General features: G+C 56.2%; 1 long non-coding RNA gene across 1 annotated transcript; it reads right to left on the bottom strand.

Moving 5' to 3' along the window:
- Positions 1 to 3,114: 3,114 nt before the first annotated feature.
- LOC307051525 lies at positions 3,115 to 3,995 on the bottom strand. The gene is made up of 2 exons (XR_013810830.1): positions 3,857 to 3,995; positions 3,115 to 3,306 (listed from the first exon to the last, which is right to left on the bottom strand). It is a non-coding gene; the product is annotated as an uncharacterized lncRNA (long non-coding RNA).
- Positions 3,996 to 8,226: the final 4,231 nt, after the last annotated feature.

Genomic DNA, 8,226 nt, shown 5'->3' with positions numbered 1-8,226 from the left:
CTGGGACCCTCTTCAGTCCCTTCCCTCACCTGGCTCCCTATCAGAGGAAGGCACCCCCACCCCAGGCTGAGCTCCTTGGTAAGGATTATGAGGGCAGGGGCGTGGGCAGGGTGGAACCAGGCCTGCCTCTTGCTCCCTTGGCCTCAGCCCAAGGCCCCCAGCTCTGGGCCCTGGGGAAAAAGCACAGTTCCTTAGGGCTGGCCCACTCTCACTGGGTGCCTGAGGCCACTGGGGCCTAGGTCTGAGGCTGGGGCCAGAGGGAGGAGGCATCCCAGGAGTTTGGGTTGGGGGAGGGCCTCAGTAACTCCAGCCTTTTCCTCCCAAAGGGAAGTTTCTCCAAGATGAGACCCCCAGGGTGAAAACAGACTTGGTGTGTACGGGGATGGTGGGAGGGGTACACGGGGGGTATGGTTTCCTAGCATTTGCCCTCAGCCCCATCTTTTACCACATTTTTTAGCTGAATCTCCTGAAGCAGCAGATACCTCCTTTCAAGGAGGTATTCAGGTGCTGCAGCATGCCAGGGAGTGCCCCTTCACACTCCATCTTCCGTTTAGCCACCTTACCCCGACTGGACAGTGTGCCACCCAGGCTGCCTGGATCTAGACAGGTCACAAAAGCATGCATGTACTCATACGTACTGCATACCCATACAGGTGTGCTGTGCACATACAGACACACACATACTGCACCCACACAGGGGACTGCCGAGTACAGTCACATATGTGTACACACAGCCAGGCCTCTGGGTCCCAGAACACTGATGCTATTTGGTGCAAAATCTGGCCGACAGGTGTGTGTTCTAAGCCCACCAAGTGTCGGGCAAAGGTGGGAAACACAGTGCCCCTCTGGATGGGGACATGGAATGAATGGTCTGCCTACGGGCATCCAGAGGCTGAGGGTCACAGGCCCCCACTCCCCAAAGGGGCTAAAGAGTCAGACCTTCCATGGATGGGGACTGTTTTGTGACTCTGCAGCTCTAGCTGTTCAGTCTGAGGGGCTTGTATCTCACTGCTGATGCATTTAATGCAGTGATTGAGCACCTGCTGTGTGCCCCTCTGGATCCAAGCCTCTGGCAGTGCTCCAGGCAGTCACAATAATCCCTATGTTTGGAAATCTTAATGCCTGCTGTGTGGATGGAAAGGTGCTCAGACTATTGCCGTTGAAGCTCTATATCCCAGGGGCCCTGAGCCCTAGAGAGGGGCTGAGACTAGTGGGGGCTGCCCAGGGGAGTCTTTTCTGCTAGACCTGGGCAGTGCTGAATGAGCAGGGGTGAGGAAGTGATTGATCTAGAGGAGGCCCTGGCCTGATTCTGGGTGTTGGCTGGAGAAGGGACCTGGGCGCTCTCTTTTCTTCCTCAGCCACTCGCTCAGCTGGCTGCTATCCCAGGCAGAGTAGGGGCTTCTTGCACACTCATATCACACACCACACACACACACACACACACTCGAGACAGGAGGCAGCTGTCTTTCAGGAGTAAGAGCAGGGGTTCAATGTTCCCCTGGCTTTGCTGTCTGACCTTAGACAAGGCTTGACCTGCACTGTGTGCCAGTTCCCATGTCTGACATGGGACACAGCGATCCCTGACTGCTGCTTCAGCCTCCACCTCACCTGATGATGTGACATGAGGAGAGAAGGGAAGGGGGCTTACTGGAGCTGGAACCATGTGCCCCATCCCTCCAGGCCACACAGAGCTAGCAATGATTCTGTGACTTTCAGGAAATTTGGGGCTTAGAGTCCTGGCTGGGCTCAGCAGAGAAGCCTGGGCTGTTGTCGGGTTGAAATAATCACCACAGGGACTCTTCCTGAGACTGCGCTTACAGAAAACAGACTCTGTGCCCAAGAATGGCTTAGTAATTTTATTTGGGAAGGGTGGTTGGAGGGTCCTCATGGAGGGCATCCTTCCACCCACTCACAGAGGCACCTAGTCCTAAACTTTGCACCAGAATCAAGGGATTTTAGGAGAAGGAAAGGAATGTGCCATGGCTTGCCCCAGGGGCCATCCATGACTCTCTAGGACATTCCAGCCCTAAGCCTCTTAGGCCGTGGAGAAGTTCAAACTAGAAAACCCAGTTTTGGGAGTGCAGCCCGGACCACCTACCTCCTCTGCCAGATCTAACACCCCCTCCCCAATAAAAACTCTTGTTTCTTTGACTGCAAGCAATCTCTGAGTGATGGGAAAAGGGGTGCTCAGGTAGGGGCTGGGAATGATCTCACTGGATCCTTTAGGCTTTTAGGTCCCCAGCCTGTGACTTCCTTTCAGTCGGGGTTCCCCAGCCTGTCCTGGTGGGAAGAGCTGAGATGTATTCAGGCAGTATGGCGGAGTGGGGTGCTGATGGGAGCATGAAACTCAGAACTCTCCCGTAAGCAGCTGGTAGGGCCCATCGCTCTCCAGGCTCATGGCTCACCGGAGCCCACTGGTCGCTGTATAGTTCCTGAGAATGGCTGAGCCAGGGGAAGAGAAGGCTCGGAAAGTGGCAATGGCTGGTCACACAACTGGGAAGCAGAGGGTCAGCTTCTGCTGTACACAGCCTCCTCTTTCCAGCAGCTGCTTTCCTGATAGAAGGGCACCCTGAACCTGGCCTGAAGGTCAACAAAAGCCACCTCTACATCCTAGCGTCCAGGCAGCCGGGTCTGTATGCCCCAGTCCACTTCTTCTCCTTTTCTGAGCAGAGGTGAGGAGTTCGAAAGCACTCTGAGGAAAAGGCAGGAGGCCAGCAAGTCCGCCTCCTGTGCTGCCCCTGCTGCCTGTAGCTTTTGTCATTACCCTAGACCTGTAGCCTCTGCCAAGTGGACAGCAACCTGCGGTTGCCTCCCTCTGGCCCTGGTGGCTGTCAGAGGCCACTGGGCTGTCAAGAGAATGCCTGAGCCTGAGCCTTGGTTTCTCAGAAAGTGGATTCAAATATTTTGATTAAGGGAATTCCTAAATCGGAAAACCTTGGAACCAGGATTCCGGCCTGGGGTTCCCATTTCTGCGATTCCGGCCACTGGGCCCTCGCTTAACCACGGTGGAATCGGCTGAGATTTAGGAGGCTGGTCAATTTCAGAATTCCGAGACCCGGTTCTAGAGAAGCGGCTGTGTGCTCCGGAACCCAGAGTCAACAACCAAACCCTGCAGAAGCTGCGGGAATGTCTTTATTGGATTTTGCGAAGAGCATTTGGGGTTTCTCTCAGGGTAAGGAAAAGCCTGACCGGTGGCGGCTCCGGCAGGCCGCTTTGGGCTGGGGGCGCCTCCAAGCACTGCGGCGGGACGTCGGGGTGCGCGGCGAAGAGAGCCGGGGCGACGTCTGTTGCTTTCCTGCGGCACAGCTGCCCGAACAAACGAACGAACGAACGAATGAAGCGGTTTCGTTTAGGAAAAATACCCTGTTGACGCGAAGCTAACGCCGAAGTCCCCGCGCGTGCGGAGGGGCCAGCGCTTCCGCTCGTTCTGGGGCCCCCATTCCTGGGTGCTGCGGGGAGCGGCGGACGGCCCTCTCGCTTGCCCTTTCTCCCAGAGGTCCCCAGCGGTCCGCGCCACCACGAGGGGCTGCGAAGGACGTCCAGGGCTGTGCCCTTCGCAGGGCTGGGGCCCGCACCCCCGAAACTCTTGCCCTATTAGGGTGCCCAGGGCTAAAGCGTGGCGTGGGTTCACCGGTTAGGTGAGGTAGCGCCCGACGATGGCAGTTGTGATTGTGCGCTGGGCGCAGGAACGAACTCCTGGAGCTGCTTGATGGCGCCTGGCCTTCGCTATGTGCTCAGTCCCGCGCCACCGGCTGGACCCCACCTACTCCCGGAGCAAACAGCGCGCAACTCGGCCACCACCTCCTTGCGCCCCAACACTGCGGGGACCCAGCGCCCCTAGCCCAAAGACTCTTACCTGACCCGGACTGCGCGGCGCGTGCGGCTCCTCGGCTCCGGGCTCGCTCGCCACGGACTCTGGCTTAGGTTTCGACTCTGGCTAGGGCCCCGGATCCAGCTGCGTCTCCGGCTCTGCGCGCAGCTTCGGCCCCTTCTGGTTCGCTACATCCCAGCGTGCAAGGACGCGGCTGCCGCTGCTCGGCCCGCTCCTCCCGCTGCCCCGCCGCCGCCGCCCGTTGCCCGCGGGGAAGGCGGGGACACTAGCTGGGGAGGCGGGAAGGGGGGAGGGGAAGCGAGGCTCTAGCCGGGACCAGCGCGGAGGGGACGGCGCGCAGTCCCGCCGGCTAGGGGTCCCGGCTTCCCTCGGGGCGCAGGCAGGGGTCTGCGCGGCTCGTGGCCCGGGCCCTAGGCCGTTGAGCGCGCCCCGGGACTGCGCGCGCGGAGGCGGGGCCTGGCCGCATGCGGACGAAGTCTCTGCGAGTCCCGGTCTGGCCCCCGCAGGCTTTCTGTCCCCGGGCTCAGTTTCCCACCTGACACGTGAGGGGCTGAGCCCGATCTCGGTTTAGTCGGGGTCTGGTCGGAGTTTCCCCACGTCCCGCTAGGTGACGGTTGAGCTGGGGTTGTGAGAGTCGACCTTTCCTCCTTTCTTCTCAGCCTGCGGGAGGGAGCTGCCCTTGCATATTGACAGGGGGAGTCCGCTGCGCAGAGCTTGGCAGCCAAGGGAGGTTGAGGACACACTCTAGAGTTTCTCTGTGTATGGGGGGGGGGGGGTTACTAGGGAGGGACAACCGCCCGATCTGCTCTGCTTGGAGAATTCTCCCCCCACCCCTTCCTCCTCAGGGGTTGGGCTGTTGAGGAAAGGAGAGACCGACCCCACGAGGACAGACTTCTGAGGCCCCTTGTCCAGCCCCTTGCCTGCACACCCTCCAGCAGTCATCCTGCTTGGCCTTTCCACGGGGGAGGACTCAACCTTGTGACCTGGTTGGTGGCTATTCCTGGCTGGTGGCTACTGGGAGATGGGCCGGACTGAGGGGAACTGGGTTCCATCCGCAGACGACTGGGTTCTTCACCCATGGCCAGATATCCCGCGTGAAGCCTTGTGCCGGAAACCAGTTGGACAAACAGGCTCCTGCTTCCCCCAAGTGCCTAGTCTGAGCCTGCTGCTTGGGGCCATGGGATGGGACACAGAGTCGGGCGGGCAGTCGGTGTGGGACTACCCCCGGGGACAGGAGCACCTGAGCCTGCCCCCCGACGGCCAAGGGACTCAGGGCTGCCGCTTTGGCTCAAGGTGCCGGGAGATGGCAGTGCGGCGGCCGGGCATCAATGTTTCATGAGGTGCCGTCACCGGCGACGCCTCCCTGCCTGGTTCTCTCTGACAGCTGCTGCGGGAGAGGCCACGGCCCCCTGCGCCCGCCCTGGCGCCCTCTGGTCCTCGCTTCCAAGGCTACCCGGCCGGCAACGCGGAGACCCCGGACGCCCTCCTAACACCCAAAGCCGGAAGCCTGCCGGACCAAGGCTCGCAGAGGCCGCGGCACTCGGGCCCTCAAGGCGGCCCCTTCACCCAGTCTTGCTGTTGCGGGAATCCACAGCCTCCCCTCGACCCTCAACAGCGGGAGCACCTCTTTGGTGGGTGTGTGGGGCTCGGTGTACACAGGATTGTAAGGGTGAAGAGCTGAGTCCCTGACACCCCCGATTTCAGACTTGGAACGCAATCTCGCGGCTTGGACCCTGCCCTTCAGGAATTCTAGCCTCTGCTTCTCCCGCTGCCACGAGTTTGTCTGTTTTATGTGTGAAACTGGTTTGTTGGCCAGTCTGGGCCCGTGGGCTGCTAACCTGAGATGCTACCGACCTTGTCTCAGGCAGCCTCCTTTCACACCCTGGCGCCTGGGCATCTTTGGGCATAAATGTAACCGCTGGGCCCTTACTACGTACGGAGGGCCAGACATTTGTCTAGCTGTGGTGGCATTCACTCTGGTGCTTGCGCTGGGAAATCAAACCTTTCTCCTCCTGCACAACAGCGATTTTCTGCGTTTTGTTCTCAGTGGTGATTGGGCCCATGAATGTGATTCTCTGTAAGTCCTTGTTCCCAGGCGGAGCCTGTGGTGTCAAAAAGCTGCCTCTGAGACCCGATGGTCAGAGTTGGAGTCTTGTCTGTCTTTTACTAACTGTGTGGCCTTGGGCAAATCACATAATATCTCCCAGCTTCAGCTTCCCTACCTGTGAAATGGGAGAATAATAAGAGTTTTCACTTCATTGATAAATCTAGGAGATGGTGGAGGTGAGGGGTGTGGCCTGGTGTAACGGTGGGCAGCAGGCTCAAAGTGGTGATACCTGCCGGGTAGCTTTGCTCTTTAAAAGAGTTTGCTCTCATTTTTGTTTCCTTCTTTCCCCAGCGTGGTCACGTTGGTTGAATCAGGCAAGGGGAGGCTCATTCTCTGATTTAGTAGACCTGCTACTCATCCCCTGCTTAGCTGCTTGGAAGTTTTGGATCAGGGAAGCTGAGCAGGCAGGTTGGGTGGGGTGGAGTGGGATCAGGGCCTGAAAGCCTAGAAGTTCTTGGTGAACTGGAGTAGATCAAAAATGCTTTTTATGATCATACTTTCACTTCTTCCAAAAAGAATTTTTCACATTTTTCCCTTTAGATTTTGACATCTTGGGGGCATACACATTTCTACTTTAAAGGCAGAGGAATCAGGCATCAGAGAGAGGAAGGTTAGAGTTGGATCCACCAGGAACAGAAGTGACACAGTCCTTGTATCTTAGTATCAGTTTAGCTTTGAGCTTCCAGGTACCTAACCAAAAAAGGTCAGCAGAATTGTCTGATGCATTTGCTTTGTCTTTCCTTCCAAACTGACATGCTTCCTCTAGTCCGAAGTTTTTCTCCGTAGTACAAAACTCTGAGCTGAATTCGTCACATGAATTCACACTAAACATAATGGGCAAACATCTTCTGCCACAGTTATGCAGAAAGGCATAACGATTCTTCAAGCAGTATTTCTTATTTCAATATCTAGTAAAAGCAGGGAGAATGTCCTTTCCCTTCATAGCTCTTATTTCAATAGTATTGAAATCAGTATTTATGTAATGATTGATTAAAACCTATTGCCCCTACCACCTGTAAGCTCCTTGAGAGCAAGGCTGAGCCTCTCTTGCCAACCACAGGACCCTCCCTGGGGGAGGGCAAAGGAATTTGGCTATGCTGATTGGCTGGGTGCAGCTTGCATGCCCACTGCTGAACCAATCAATTTGTGGGGAAGAGTGGCTCAGGGCTGTGGCTGGCCAGGCTAGGGTCACAGGCTCCACCCCAGAAGGATGGGACAGGGAGCACCACCACGTTAGGGACTACTCATCATACTCCCTCCAAAATACTGGCTGCTGTCCTGCAACGAGTCTTCTGAGGTGCAAGCGGAGGGGAATGGGTTAGTTCCCAAAGAAGTCCCTGCCCTGTGAAGGTTCTCAGAGGGCTGCTGATGGTGTTGATAAGAAGTTCACTCCAGTGTAGTGGGGAGGAACTGGCTTGGTTGAGAGTCTGAAGTCCATCAGGATTGTTCCTGCATCCATCTGTGGGAAGAGGTGGAGGACTACCAGAACGTCTGAGGGCAGGCTCAGAGTCTACGGACTCACATATAGGGATGGATCATTAGATCAAGGACGGGCATCTCTTTGTACTCCCTTTTTCATCTGTGAGGAGGGAGTCAGAGGCTCTAAAGGTAGAGAGGAACCCCTAGGATCAGGTAAGATATTAATTACTTTGAGCATTATTATATTGCACTTTGAGCTTCCTGGCAGCCAAAGCAAAAATAGAAACCATTTGGGCATCTCAAGTATTTTTTTCATTGCAGACCTTTCAGCATTTATATGGAATAATGGAAAGAGCCCTGGTCTGGAACCTTCCTGGACAGGCCTCTGTTAAGTCAACAAAAGTTTAGAGAGCCCATATTCTGTGCCTGTGATTGCAGACACACAAAGACTGATATCTCCTGCTCATTTGGGTTGAGCCAAGGAGGCAGACACAGCCACCCATAACCATATTTGGAGCACAGTGCTGGAGAGGAAATCTGCCTGGTGTTGAAGGGCCCTGAGTGACATACAGGCTTTGAGTTTGCCTCGAGCAGTTCTCTCCCTCTCCCCTCCCACCGTGGAGTAGCACTGGGACAGGTGGTAAGGCATAGAATGGGGGAAGAGGAAGTTGGAGAATTAAGTGGGAAGCAGATACCACAGGGCTTCACAGTCCTTGTTAGGAGGATGGGATGTTCTTCTGAAGGCAAACAGGAGCAGGTGAAGGGTTTAAACAGTGAGAGATCTGGTCAGATTTATATTAGAAAGATCACTCCCTCTGGGTAGTGGAAGATGGATCTGAGGAGGTGATATAGGAGCAGAATACTGCAA

This window comes from Hyperoodon ampullatus (genome assembly GCF_949752795.1).
Source record: "Hyperoodon ampullatus genome assembly, chromosome: 4".
NCBI lineage: Eukaryota > Metazoa > Chordata > Mammalia > Artiodactyla > Ziphiidae > Hyperoodon > Hyperoodon ampullatus.
Note: the sequence above shows the minus strand (reverse complement) of the source record. Positions and strands in the feature narration are given on the sequence as shown.